At 44.1% G+C, this 15,287-nt stretch overlaps 1 long non-coding RNA gene across 1 annotated transcript in view; it reads left to right on the top strand.

Annotated features, from left to right (window-relative positions):
• LOC106034585 (uncharacterized) overlaps positions 1-12,519 on the top strand; it is a 30,265-nt gene extending 17,746 nt beyond the window's left edge. Inside the window, exon 3 of the long non-coding RNA XR_010832490.1 lies at positions 12,268-12,519. This is a non-coding gene — a long non-coding RNA (uncharacterized lncRNA). The remainder of the gene's footprint in view (positions 1-12,267) is intronic.
• Positions 12,520-15,287: the final 2,768 nt, after the last annotated feature.

Here is a 15,287-nt window from a genome sequence, read left to right as displayed (position 1 = left end):
TATGGCGTTGTCTTGAAGTCAGTGGGATGTACTTACAAGGTCCTTATAGGGAGCAACAGCCTGTTTGTACAGCCAAGAACCTGGCCCCCCCAAAGAGGACTGTCCAGTGGCAACGTTACCCAGAGGCAATGACCAGGACAGCGTTCTTGGACATGGCTATCTTGTGCTGCAATGTCAGACCTAGGAGACTATGACTGAAAGCATATGCAAGAGGAAGCCCCCAGTCTTCTGTTTTTGAGAGCAAGGAAGGAAGGCAGATGGAAGTGTCTGATGGTTGTAGAGACTTGTTCCCAGTGATATATGCATGCTGGATCTGTGCAGTAGAGGTTGAGATGCTGCTCCTGCTCTGGGTCACAGCAGAAGCCTGTTGCACCATGGGGTTGGGTCTTGGATTGCATCAGTACAAAACTACTTGGTATTTTCTCAGGGTGCTGGAAGAGAAGGTCAAAGTTGCTTATACCTCTCAGTTCTTTCCTTGAAGCAGATTTTTGTCCATATAGCAGAGGTATGATCCTGGGCTTTTGAGAAATATCCTTTCTTCATCCTGTAAGCGATGTGCGGTGTCAGTTAATCATCTTCACAACTTGCCATTTCCTTCCTCTGCTTTGCAGTGCTCAAAAGTATATTGAAGGCTTATGGAAATAGCTCCATATTGTTATGGGTTTTCCCTCTAAGACTCGCAATGATATGTTGTACTTTAGGAACAGAGGATATGGATGTGTGGAAGGCCCCCACCTGTGGTCTCCTAGAGGGACCTCTCTCTCCTTCAGAGTCCAATGGCTGGGAATGGACCACAACAAAGAACCTTAACACAGGATCCTATCTCCTCTGGGCCATAGCAGTTGTGTCCTATGGAGCAAATATCATGAGGGGTGCCAGTGGAGGTTCCATGTTCACCCGTTGCTGATGATAAGCTTCTAGCATACTGTGGCTTTTAATTACTAAATTATACTCCCCCACTCCCCGCAAGGAAGCTAAAGAAACAACATTGAAATTTGTATAGGTTAAGTTAAGTATTCAAGTGCAAGGAAATGCCAGATTTATAGTTGCCACTATAATCTTGCACATGTGCTTTGATGCATGTACTTTAGTAACCTGACTCCCTGCGTTTCCCAAACAGAATCATAGGAAGCCGAGTTATGGCTGCCCAGGTAAGCTTGGATCAGGCATTTTCAGCTTCTGAGTGCCTAACTCTCCCACCGACACAGCACTTTGACATCAGGTGACGTGAGCATGTGTGCAAAGCTGATGGCATGGCGTTTTGTGTGCAGTGTAGCTCAGGTTGGTGAGAGATGAAAGCGTGCAGGTGGCCCTGGTGTTGTATGGCTTTGAGGGTGTTGTACGTTGATCATCTCCACTGCCAGAACACTTAACAAGTTTTGTAGGTTTCTGGCTACAGTGGGTTTAATTTTGCAGGCAGCTTTAAAATGTGGTAGCATCTGACCTTCACTAAAACCAAAGGCATGCCTGTTGACTGTTGAATTTCACCTGTAGTATCCTCTCTGGAAATCTCCAGAGGTGTTTTTGTAGTAAGACAGAAACAAAAAAAATATATATTTTTTTTTTCTGAGAGGATGGAATTAATATCTTGTTCATTTGTGACTCTGTTTAGGAATTCATATTGTGGAAGTTCAAAAAGTAATTTGCCAACAACTTTGTGTCCTGTGGGCAGGATACATCCAACTACTTCTCCTGTAGCTGTGCAGAATGTGACATGGCAGTAGGTGTAACAAATATTTGTTGGTATAACTTTACCCTGTTGCCTTTCTGATGCTCAGCATGCTTGGAGGTACTCTGCAAACTGAACCAGAAACAGACCTGTGTCTTTATTCCTTCTGCAAACAAATACTTTTTTTTTTTTTTCATAGAGGAATTTGACTAGAAAATTAAAGAAATTTTAAGATAAAGGCTGGCAGGAGAGGGTCCTGCTTTAGTTTCCCTGCATTGTTTGTGGTGTATACAGCTCATGTTCATAAACATCTTTACACTGGTGTTGCCCCACTGCAAAATTTAAAGATGACTAGAAGCATAGAAGAACTGCAGTTAGCTCATGTAAATACCCACACTGAGCTCCAGCCCTGCCCCGCAGCTTCATACCTGCTACACCTTACTGCAGCGGTTTTAAAAAAGTACCAATCCCTTGGCTTGGAAAAAGCAAATTCTGAACCACCTAACAAAACTGCCTAACGAAAAAGACTTTGAACAATTCCTCAGACAGGGTGCCCGGGTGGCAGTCCCTCCCATGGGGTGATGGGGTGGCTCTAAGCTTGCAGCTTTGGCTGAGTCTCCAGGCTGCATGCAGTCAGCCCTAACCACAGCACATGAGAAGCATCAGTCCTCTTTTGGAAGGATGATCTTGTGAGGAGGTGGCACAGAAAATGTTCCTTTCCAGGGTGGGATTGAATAACCTCAGTGGGTGCTGGAAGAGAATGATGACCCTGATTGCGGACAGATTCATGTAACAGAAGAGATCGAGCAAAAGCCAGAGTTTCTCTGACGTGTGCTTCATTCCAGAAGCCCAAGTACCTCGCAGAGATTGAGTTCTGCCAATGAAACTTTCCATTTCTGTGCTCCTGTGTGTATCAAATGAGCTGTGATATCCTGGTAGGAGCCTTTAGAACCTAAAACAATGTAAAAGGACTTTGGCATAACAACACATCAATGTCTTCCTCATCTCTCAAAGGCTGGCTCAACAACGTGAATGTCTCTCAGAGACCGAAGTATAAAATGTGGTCTGAATACTGATTTGATGACTTCTCGTTATGCAGCGATGTACCTCTCAGAGATACCGTGTTCCCCACCACCTCCCTCAGCTGGAGAGAGCAATCACCCAAACCTGAACTGAACCACTTTCTTAGCTGCATACATGCGTTATATTGATTTGCAGTAGAAGATATAATTCCGATAAGCTGAGCTGAATCATATCCTTTGAAAGAAGAAATGACACATTAATTTGTTGTGAGGTGGCATGTATCGTGGTAGCAAAAGGAGCTGGACATGGGAGTGAATCAGATGGATGAATCGTGAATCATTCACGGAGTTGTCAAAGTACAGGTCAGTTTCCCATAAAAGTTGATTGTTTAGAACAAGTTGTCAAAAGACCAGCTGAAACTGATATGACCTTGTCTTGCTTCAGAACTGAATGCTGAATAATTATGTTTTTTACCTAATCACACAAAAATGTTAACATTAATAACGACTAGAAATTCCCCACTTAAACAAAACATCTACATGTTACAAAATTCAAATGTTTGCAGATTCCCAGTTAACACCATCACTGAAAAAATATCCCCCTCCCCCCGCAGCAGTCTTGATATTTAACAATGCTTTACATTGCTGCTGCTGTTTAGCTAACCCAAATTCCTTTTAAGATATCTTTTGGGATCTAATTCAGGTCATATTGAAGAATTTCAATCTATCTCAACCTGTCATTTAAAAATGGTTCTCTTTACTAACTCTTTCGTATAATACCAGCTGTAAGAGTCCACCCTCAACTGAAGATGCAAGAAAAGGCAGAGGGTATGCAAATAAGGAGGGAAAATAGACTTTCCTAGTCTATAAATACATCTTTGGGTAGACAGTTTTGGATGTAAGAGAGTTTTATCCAGATGGTGAAGACATAGGGATGTATCACTTCAGGAAAAGACTGTCAAAAGAAGTCTACTGATTCTACAGCAAGGAACGTAAGTGCTCTTCAGCTCTTACACTTCCCATGCTTCTTCTGGATTGCAATAAAATAAAACTGCTTCATTTGGGTGTGAGAAGAAATACACCTTGTTCCTTTTCACATTCATCTTAGTGCACTTTAACACTAGGTGAGCTTCTAATGGGTAGTGAAAAGAGGGAGAGTATTACTCAAATTATAGAGAACATCCTTGACTACAGATCTGAAAACAATTACAGGGAGAAGTTATAATCAGGAAAATGCAAACTTTAAAATACATCTGATGTGGCTCCTTGCCAGCCAGAGGCACTGAAACCACAGGAACCGTCAGTGGAGCTCTGTTGTGTCTTAGGGACTGGTGTCTTTCTCCCTTCCATTTATGCTTAGGTAGTACAGTAGTCTTTGCTGAGCTGTAGCTTTGGATGAGCTGCTTGGCATCTGTGCAGTAGCTCTTGGCACATGCATAAGGCGATTTAAGAACAATTATGCTGTTAGTGCCCAGATCAGATTCCCTACATGCTGATCCTCTCACTAGCCTGTCTGTTCTCTTGAGTCTCTGAAATCATAGTTAGAAACATTCACTGTAATATTTTCATATCACATATCGTTAGGCATTTTTTCACTGAGTTGCAGTTCCATTTGTCTTTATTTTACTGGCATCATTTGGAGACCACACATGATGAATCAACATGTTCTGCTTGCACTGGTGCTGTCATATCTCTGATGCCTTCCTGGGTTGTATGCTGTAGTCAGATGTAAACTATTGTGTCTGCTCCAGGGGTCACTGTGTGAAGTCCTCTGGTCTGTGTGACACGTGAGGACAAGGTAGGTTGCCACAGTGGTTTGTTTGGCTATGAACTATGAAACGAAATCTTCTTAACAAAAGGATGGCAGTGGAAGTTTTTGGCCAAAATGGGAGATAGCAGCAATACTTGCCTCTTGACATCTTTAAGTCTTGGTGACAGAGCAGGATGTGGTGGACAAGGGGTAAAATCATGAAAGTGCGGAGCAAGTGTTCAGTCAAAATGTTCTGTTTGAGCCTGGAAGCAATATATATGTCTTGAGCCTCTCTCAAGTTGGAAAATGAGATCTCGTGGAGTAAGCACAGATGTTTGCCCAAACAGTGAGTCAGGGTAGCCATGGGCAGGACTGGTGCCACAGACAATTGTGGCCAGAAGGAGCAGGAAAAACCAGACTTGGTACGTGGAATCAGAGCATTTGACACAACTGAAGTAGTAAGAAGACATATGGCAACTAAAGCAGAACTGGTGCTGCAGCCTATCCATAACATGTGAGAGAGGGCATCCAGCGAATTCAAATGCAAACTACAGTCCATCTCTGAGCAAAGAGGCTAGACCAATCACACGTGCTCTGGTGCTAATTATTTACTTCATTCCTGTGCTGTGAGAGAAGAACAGGCTAAAACAAATGAGAGCTGCAGGACATTGGAAACCACTGGACACCCTGGAACAAATCGGAATCAGGAAATACAAGGACAACTTGTGGATCAAAGGGTATGAATCCAGGTTCCCAAATAAAGGGGTGATTATGTGAGCAGTTAAGGAGGGATTAGAATCGTAGGTGATAATAGTAAGCAGCTGGACAGGGAGACCATAAAGAGCCAGAAATAAAATAAAAGACAGGTGGAAAAAAAAAAAAGAACAGATGAGGGAGGCGTGATGGGAATCTTACCCTAATTAAAGATTTAAAAATATGAAATGAAGTGCTCTGAGGCACCTCATGTTCATATAAAATCACAGAATGAGGCACTCTGAGAGGTGCTCTGACTCCAGCTGATATTCTGGCTTCTTCCACATCTTCCTGGGTTCTGATCTGGGCAGGAGAATGCATATTCCCTGAAGGAAGGATCCTCTTGTGAAGTGCTTTTGTGATAAGTCTGGTCTTTGAAGTGTTACTGAAATGCTACTCCTGTTTGACAGGACTGTGGTCAAGCAGAAAACTATTCTAGATGCCTCCAGCGTTTCCTTTATAGTGGATGCTTCTTTCTTAGCCAGCTGCTGGAGGCTTAGAGTAGCCTGCTGGGATTTCAGGAAACTAGAACATGACAGTGTTGAGCTGGAGGGAAAAAGCCTCACAGATCTTGTCAAAAGCACTCAACAGTCTGTTCCAGGAGCTGTTTTTCTTCTTTACTGCAGGCTTGTAGCTGGGATTGAATATGGGTGCTTAAGAGCTGATACTGAGAGCCATGGTTGGTTCAGCGACAGCACATGGTTGTTCTTCAATGTATAGTAGGCCAACAAGAGCTGGGTCTAAGCCCTGTGGCTGACCTGCCCATAGATCCATTGCAAAGGGTAGCTCTGAGAGGAAAGTTGAAGTGTTCTGCCTTTTCAGCATGCCTTTTCTTTCTTACATGGCTAGATCACACTCAAGATTCAGGAAAATGCCTTTTACATGGAAGTTAGACCTATCTTTGCACTGAAAAACTATGGCTCCATTATTTCCAATTCTGGTTCTTCATAACTTTTACACAGAGTCATTATAATTCCTTTACACTGCTCAAGAAACAGTTTGAAGCTAAAGACAACAACACGTGACAGAAAGGAGGGAGTAAAGCCAAGTTAACTTGAATTTGCTTTTGTTCTTCATTTCAGAATAAGAAGCTATCCCAAGCCCTTCGTATTGGTGTATGACCTGATCTGTTTGTTACTGCTCCTCTCTTTTTTCTTCCCCTTGCAAGGACCATCAGGTTCATGTATGAAAAAATATGTTACGTGTTTAGGTCACAGAGAAGGTAAAGATGTCTCCTGGTGCTTCCAGACCTAGTTCAGGGCTTTTCAGAGCTGTGACACCTATCAGGAGTCAGGTGAAGAGGAGGAGGCAAGCTTGTAGTAGGAGTTGCATCACTTATTCGCCACACGTGCACAGACCATCTTCCCATACAGACAGAAGCTGATGGATCAGCCAACCATCAGCTGGAATTTGGGCAAGTGGGGTTGGGGTTTGGAGGGTTTTATGCATGTTTTGTACAGCAGAGCTGCTTGACTTGTTGCCAGTGGCGGCTGGCTGAAGAGAACTTTCCAGATTTTATCACATTTTAGTGGAAACTGGCATTCAAAATATGCCAGGCTGTGGGGCCATGGTCTCACCTACAGGGGGCTGAAGTTGCTTCACTGCCTCCTGCTGTACCATGGCATTGTGTAGCTGATGATCTGATGCTGGTGTCCTTCAGAACAGCACATCCCAGGAGGGTCAGAAAGCCTCTCTCTGATCTTAGATCAGCAATGCCAAGCTCTTCCAAACACACTGAGCACAGATTAATTTGCAGGAGCCACTGATGACCCTTGAAGTTCTCATGGAAAAACATGAAAACATATAATTCATTCAGTCATCTCCAGCATCTAACTGCACTCAGACTAGTCTCTTGTTTTTTACAGCTTCCTGTCTTGTCTCGTCCCCTGCATGACTTCTGCTGGAAAGGTTGCCAAACAGGCCATGAAAGAACCAAATGCCAGCAAGTTTGATGCTTTTCTTGCTATCTTCTCATGTGCAGGGCTGGTGGGTTTTTTGTTAACATTTTCCCAGTCATATCTACCCTTCCTTTTTCTAGCCAATGGCTACTTGCCAAAAGCATCTTTTTAATAGCTAAATCATAAAATTATTGCAGTTGGAGTTGCCTCAAAATCTCAATGAATTTTAAAGGAGAAATCTCTTATGACAATGGGGGAATAATAATACATCTTTTGAGGCCAGAGGAAACTATGTGGAATTCTGAAGTTATTTCTCCTTCCCCACCCTTCAACCAGTTCCTAAAATGTTTTCTTAAACCAAACTAAATCCCACATTTGTAACCAAACTTACTGCCACTGTGAATGCCCATGATAGAGAAGAAAATTGTCTAGTAAATGTCATGTTTCTGGTTTGAAAAAGGCTAATGTAGACAGAGCTTGAAGTTTGAGAGTGTCTCCCTGATCTATAAACTTCCACTGGAAGCCTGATGGGCTGGAGGGAGGTTGGCCCATTTATCTCATGTGTCATAAATGAACATGAGCTCCAAATAATGAGAATGGTCCCGTGCTGATGGGTTGGGATTTGGGAAGGCACTGATCACTTTGTGGCTCTTCCAGAGATTCTCCGTTGTGAATTTAGCCTAGCGTCCAAGATGTGACAATTCAGCTAGAGACACTATTTATGTGACTAACTTGCATCCGGGGGAAAGGGGTCACCCAGAGCTCACGAAAGGAGTCTGTTCTGTTGGTTCCCTTCAACTCTTTTACAAGAAAAGAAAAAAAAAGAGAAAACAAAAATGCAGCAGGGACACTAAAACAACAGGCTTCTAGTCTCTTGTGACTTTTGAGGTGGTTCTTACTGCTTTGCTTCCCCTCAAAATGTTTCAAACAGTCCTAGCAAGTGGTAGCTGGAAGGATCCAGTGAGAGATCCTGGGAGTGATTTACATTTGCATTTTCAGTTCAGGTACAAAAAAAGTGACTTTTTAAGAAGGCTTATCTACCTATTTTCGGTGTGTTGCGAGGAGGCAGGATCTGGGGTCCAAGCTGGCTTTCCTCTGGTTCTTGCACCACTACTAATGTAGGTTCAACTAACCGTGTCTGCTGTTAGTTTTATCTGTCCAACTGCTATGCTGAAGTCAGTGCTATTCCACGTATTTTATGTTCAGACTAACACTTAACTTCAGCAGGAGTATTTGCCTTGTACTAGTTGATGCTTGGGTGTGTTTCAGACACTTTCATTGCTGGGTATAGCAAGAAGAAATTGTCTTCTGTACCTACAAGGGTTTTTTGTTAACTTATTCCTCAATGTGAATTTTACTTTTGCTCTCCCGGTGGAGCTAAAACTAAAGGAGCAGAGACCAGGAGTAAATTTCTTTTGGATTTATATGAGCATTGCCTTGAGTCTCCCAAAAGCAGGGCTGAATTCCTGCCCTTGATTTACTACCCCTTAATATCAGCACCAGTAACTCTGTTGGGTTTAATTCGCACTGCCCAGGCCTGTCTTCCCTCAGTGATGGATGCATGGGCTGCAGCAACACAATGTGTTACCTCCATCACCTCCCCAGCAGCATTCAAGGTTTTGTAAGGAAAATTGGAAGGAAAACATTGCAGCCACTTGTCCTGTGCTGCAGACCAACACTGCAGAAGGAGCTTTCCTTGCTTCCTTGCTGCTCTTCAGTCTGCCAGCCACTGCGGTGAGAAAGGTCCAGTTCATACAGCGATTGCAGTCGTCTGCGAGGTGGGAAGCACTGGTCTGTCTCATTGGAGGAATACAAGGGGAGTGTAGCAGTGAGCAGTGCCTTGTGCAAGGCCAAGGAATGTGATGATAGAAGGGTGGTTCGGAGCAGAGGAGGGCTGCGAGAAACGATAGCGGGGGCTAAGGGTCAGGCTTGAAGAGCAGGGAAACTTATCCCCCATTTTTCTCCTGCTGTCCATACCACACTTCATCCATCTGGTTCCAGTTTGACTCCCTGATGTGTTCGGGGCAATTCTCACAATGCAGCCCCAACTCTGCCAGTCCCAATGGCAACAGCAAGTGAACTGACTGTCAACATATGCTCAGGCATGTTAAAGTGAATGAAAGCAGGTACATCCCTTTTTTTTTGGTGGTTGAAAGGAGCCGGGGGAAGGGCAGCTTGGGGGAAAGGGACTTATTACAGGCTCTGAGACCTTGGGAACAGACAGCTTCACGTCTGTCGCACATACTGAAGCCATTTTCCCCAGGCAATGAGGTAGATAGCACCTGATGGACTGTGGCATGCTCTGTTGGTTTTGTTTTATACTCAGTTTTTTAAACGTGTGGTGGCTGACTGCATGCATGCATTCGGATAGGACACCTGGTTTCTCCGCTGGGGAACTCTTAGATGCAAACAGATGGAGAAGCTGTCAGGGGGAGTCTTGCTCCAGGGATAAAATTCAGTGATGGTTGAGGTACATGGAGCAAATGGCATTTAGGCATCTGCTGGCCTAATTGCTTCACTTCCCTGCCTTCCCTCCCCTTCCCCCCCTGACCTGCAGTCAGTCTGGGAGACATATGAAGTATATTGCTGTGAGGTTTTAAAATACTTGGCAACGAGGCAAGTGTTGGGTGAAAGATAAAGCCAGAGGTACCTTTTCTTGTGGTGTGAGCCAAAGATTATTGCAGGTTTGGAGTTCTTGGGCAAGGATTTTGCAAGAGAATCTGTTTTGTAACTTTTTTTATTGTTTTATTGTTTCCTCTGTAGACAACATGCTTAGCTGGCTCATTACAGCATTTACCAAGAATTTGTTCTAGGACAGGATTAATTAATTTGACTGTCAACATGTCAGTTTTCCACCACTGTTCTGTTTCGTGGTCTCCCTTGGGGAAAAAGAGATCAGCTCAGGGGCAAATGCTTATGGTGATGGGCATGCTGAAGTCTCCTTTTCCTCAGAAGATACATTTATTTTAGGGATGGAAAGATGTTTTTATGCATTTACAAAGGCATTAACCTAGAACTTTTTGGAAGTGGTTGCAATTTAGGACACTTGTGCCTGCCAGCAGCAAATACCATGTTGATTGCCTTTTGTTCTGACTTGAGAGAGGATCCCAGGAGGTGACTGGAGACACTATTTGTCCTTCAGCTTCTGTCATGCTTTCAGGTGAGACGCCTGGCAACACACTAAGGCACAGGAAAAAGCAACGGTTAGCCTCTGAGAGAGGGAAGAGCATTGGGTCTTCTGGCAAGGCTTTGATGCCATTTACCAAGGAATCATGAGAAGAACAGGAGCTACACATCTCTCTTTTTCACTCTTCTTTCTGAATAAAGTTTGTCAGTAAGGAGAGAAGCCAACACTGGCAGTTTCTCTTCCCACATGGCTGAGATGAAGCCAAATACAGGAGAGAGGAAGTCTGTAAGTTTGCCTTCAACCCCCTGTGCCTCTGAAAAAAAAAAAAAAAAAAAAAAAAAAAAAACCTTGCAAATTCAAGAGGTAGCAAGAGAAAAGGTCCTGTAGCTTTCAGTAGGGATGAATGGACAGGAGCAGAGGTGAAGGACAGATACAACACAGTTGAAGTGGCATGAACAGACCAGCAAACCTGTGGTGAAGGCAACTCTTTGTTAGTGGTAAGTAGTCCTGGAGAAAGGTTCTGGCTGTGTCCGACCACCTGCATTCAGACTCCAGTGTTAGAAGTAAAGGCACCTGGATCAGTTGTTAAAACACTCATCCAGGACTGAGAAGATAGGAAAGATTTCTGAAAAAAAACCACCTCGGCTTTGCTCCTGTCTCTTGTGTGACTGCAGTCATGTCAGTGGGGAGTCCTCCAGACCACTCCTTGTCGTGTTTCTGCTCCTGTGAGTAGTCCTGTAATAATCAAGCTTGCCATCCTTCTCCAAATTTCCCCCTTAAAATAGGCCCATAGATGTAATAGCAGTGAAAATTAATACAATTGCTGATGATCACTGATACCTGGGATTTTGTCTGTGCGCTTTTTGCTAGTTGTCATTGTTTCTTTGCCATCTTTCCCCCTCCATTTTCCTTGCATCTGCCCACTTCTTGGACTGTGAACTCCCTAGAGCATGGACCAACTGATGTGTTTGTACACCTGGTACACCACCCTGACCTAAGCTTCCAGGTATCAGCAACTGCAGATGGCAAATACTGGTCAACACTGGTTAGAGCCCCGGGGGAGAAGGGGATGTGAGGAGCACATTAAATGTTTGCTGTGCTGCTGAGTTCCTAGGAGTTGTGGGACATCTGTCAGAAAAGCTTTATTTAACCTAAAGGTCACGCAATCCCAGTCTTCACCCAAGTATCCCGTGTCTTTTTCACTACACATGCTCTTTAACCCAGCTCTTCTGAAGAGTACTCTTGTCCCATATGATTTGCATTAGCTCTAATGAGAACTATCCATGCAAATCTCCCACTCAGCTAACAGTGACAGTTCCTGGTTGACAGGCTAATCTCATCCATGTGGAGAGCTTTTCAATTAGGTGGCTTTATAGCTCAGTAAAATTAAAACTCATTAACTTTTAAAAAAAGAAAAAGTTTAATATCTTATTTGTGGACAGCAGGCCTTGTGCTTGCAAACGATGACTGCTGTACAGTGTTTAATGGCCCAAGGGAGACCTGTTGGTAAAGACAGGTAGAGTAACAAAGGGGTGAAGGTCCTGGAGATGACATTCAGAAATGCACAGCATTACTGCTGTCTTTTATAGGAGCAGAAAGTACCCAGGTATCTGTGTATGGTAATTGTCTTCCTTTATAGGTGTGTCTGCACGGACTTCTTACATCTCCTGTTGTATGCAGTGGGGTGATGATCAGGTGTGGTCCTTAGAGATGCTGCACTCCATACTCAGGAACAGCTGGTACACTCAGGACTGAAAGCAAGATTCAGGGTCAGGCAGAAATATTGGCAGGATAGTCTCCAGGATGCTAAAAAGTGTATTTCACGTTTCACAGAAGCCAAGAATTCTTCTCTTCTGTGGATTTTCTGTTTTTAAACACTTTGGGACTTTGAGGTGTTAGAGAAGTAGTAAATGACCATATAAGCAAGCAAGTAGAAACCATGCTGGGAACTGTTCTAGGATTAATGAGTTGATGTGCCCCAGGACTTATATGTGTTCACCTCTATTATTTCAGCAACCCCCTACCTGTTTTCTTCTTTTTCCCCACAGATGTGAGGAGCAGGCTTGGAGCTTTAGACAGGAACTGAATGATCTGAACCAAAAATCACTCTCTTGGCAACTGTTGTACAAGTATAGCCAATGCATGAAATATCTTTTCTGACTCCTCCTGCATCTGACTTTTCCTTTTTGATGGCTCTGAAACCACATCTGTTTGACAAGGCTAAGCTGCTTGATGCATATCTTACTCCCCTAACCAACAGAAGCGCAGAAAATGGGTGCTTCAGTAGAGAGTCAGTAGGCAGTGTCAGATGAAAGACACACTTCTTCCTGCAATTCTAGCCAACTGCGCTTGCTGAAAGAAAAATACAGCTCAAGAGAAGTGTATGTGATATTTCTTCCTCCATCCAGCACTCAGCTGCAGTTCCCTGTGCACCTTAAGGCAGTGATCATTTGCCAGAGCGTACACAGATGGGAAAAAATACCACTGGAAATAGCTGGAGCCGTGATATTTATCTTAAGACAGAGAGGAGATCTACTAGAGGCCTGATGCAGGCTTCTCTATCTCTCTCCATCCAGGCAGGCAGGTGGGCTTTGCCTGGACACATCCTCCAGCCACGCACTGCACACCCAGCAGGCATGCCCAGAGCTCAGCCAGGAGAACCCATGCGATGGTGGTGTGTGAGATGCCAGATTCCTACCAGGTCAGAGACAGGTCAGGAGTGAGAAAATGCAGAAGAAATGCAGCCCAACTCATTCCACAGGCCCACTGTCACGCTGCTGTTGAGTCTGTGTGCGTGTGTTGCAATTACAGTGCATGGCCCACCAAGTGTATCTGAAGAGCCGGCTTGGTCCCTGGTAAAGGAATGTTCCCAGACGTGCTGCAGAGACTTTGCCTGTTGTGTGATATGTACAGCATTTCTTTCCCTTTGTTCCAGAAAGGAGCATTTGGCTTATGGTTACTTGGACGCATTGCAAAAAAATAAAGCATTGCATTATGAGAAAGGGAGCCACTCATTAAAAAAAAAAATGCAAAAAGTCGTGTAAAATGTGAAATAAATACAGAAGAAAAGAAACCCTGTACAAGAGCCAACTGCATCAAAATCCCCATAAATTGTGAAGTTTTCAGCACTGTGATGAAGTCATGCAATCAGGAAGATTGCGGTGTCTTGAGGAATGACGCAGTCCAACTTGCAGCCCACACGTAGCTTGCCTGCCGTGTGTCCCAGCAGCAAAACAGGCTAGGTGAAATCCGGCAGCGATCAGATTCCCCCAGCCTGAGCCCCTCACCCTGCATCTTGGCTGCCCACAGCGTGCCGTGCTTCCAGGTCTGGGGAAAAGGCTGGATGTGGTAAGGCAGGAGAGGGAATGCAAGGCTAAGCAGGCAAGATTGTCTTGGTTGTTTTACTAAGAAACAGAAAAAGCAATTGGAGTGTTTTTTTGTTTGTTTTTTTGTTTGTTTTGCATTGGTCCTTGGTGCAGTAGTCACCGTGCCTAATTTAGATTGCAGTTCTGATTATGACCTTGCAGCTCAGATCTAGTAGTGCTGAGAAAGACCCTACATGCTTTGGACCCCACTCCTCTTTCCAGCAGAGGTACCCCTTCCTTCATGTCTCTGCGCCTTGCCAATCCCTTGGAATCCCTGAGAATCCCTGTATGCCACATTACATGCTGTGCTACATTACTTACAGAAAAGACAGTTTGGTTCCCACAGCTATAGAGGGCTTCAGAGAAGACTATGGATCTGCTGATCTACATCAAGCCAAGACGTGAGATGCTGTCAAGGTCATAGGAAGCTAGCAGAGATGGTGCCAAGCGATGGGGACAGGTTTCCATGAGTCATGGAGCTAAGAATGCACAGCAAAAAGTACCATCCAGTTGATTCCCAGCCACCTCCTCATGATGATCTGGATTTCTCCATTTCAGTAAAACTCCAGATTTCTTCACAGAACTACTTGCAGCTCCTGGTCAGCGGGCTGTGCATTGTTTGCTTTGATTACGTTTGTGGTTTCTTTATGGTGGAGGCTCACTGCCTGCTCAGACGGCTGGCTTGATGGTCTTCATATTTTCCAAAACCACTTGACCTTAACTGCAGTTAATTTGTGGGGCAAGGCTGATGAACAGCAGGCCTCCCGACTGCTGTCCTCAATCAGCGAGGAGCAGGGACAGAGCCCTCCTCTCACCCTGCAAGGGGAGGCACTGCCCAGCAAAGCTGTGAGGTTTGTAGAAGCACGATGCCAGGAGAGTCCAACACACCGCTAATGGTAAAACCACCACATATTAAGAATGGAATTTTTTCCCAGAAATATCCAAACACTTAGACAGCTCAGCAGCAGCTCAACACTTTGGTTACAGTGAGATTTCACAGCACAGAAAGCTCCTTCCTGGCTCTTTTAGGAGTTGTTTTTGCATTTCTGAACCTCATATAACAAAAGGCATGGTAGTGCAGAAGAATTTCAGCTTTTGTATGGCTGCAGTGCTCAGATAGGAAGGAACCTCTCTGAATTACAGAATGAAGAGAAGGGAAGTATGAAAGAACCCAAGGACATTCCTCGCACTTTTGGTATGTGAGGGCAACTGAAAGGCACCCATTGCATCTTAATCTTTGGTTGTATCTGATAAAATACTTCATACTAGACAGCTCGAGAGAAGTGTATATGTAGGCATGATCAAAAATAATTCTCCTCCTAATGAGCAGAGTTTTATCCCATCTCCTGACTCCCCTATACATCATCTGCAGAAACACTAATGTGCTAATTAGCCATATGCTAATGAATGCAATTGTCACTGCTGTCTTACTACAGGACCTATATTATTGATTGTATTGAAATCAGTAGGAAATCAGCTACACCTCAGTTTGTGTTTGCATCTGTGATCATTCTGAAGGGTGTTTCCATGTGCCTAAAGAAACCCCTGGTTTTGGAGGACTGAAACATGCCCTTAACTCTAAATGAGGTCAGTGATATGGATGGTTCCCAAACAGCATGAAGTGTATGCAGGGTTAGATGAGGGGCAGCAGAACTGGTGTGCTGAAAAAATTTCATCTCAGAGTAAAGCTGATAATGCTGTTT

This window comes from Anser cygnoides, chromosome 6, assembly GCF_040182565.1.
Source record: "Anser cygnoides isolate HZ-2024a breed goose chromosome 6, Taihu_goose_T2T_genome, whole genome shotgun sequence".
Classification (NCBI taxonomy): Eukaryota; Metazoa; Chordata; class Aves; order Anseriformes; family Anatidae; genus Anser; species Anser cygnoides.
This window is presented reverse-complemented; position numbering and strand designations above follow the sequence as displayed.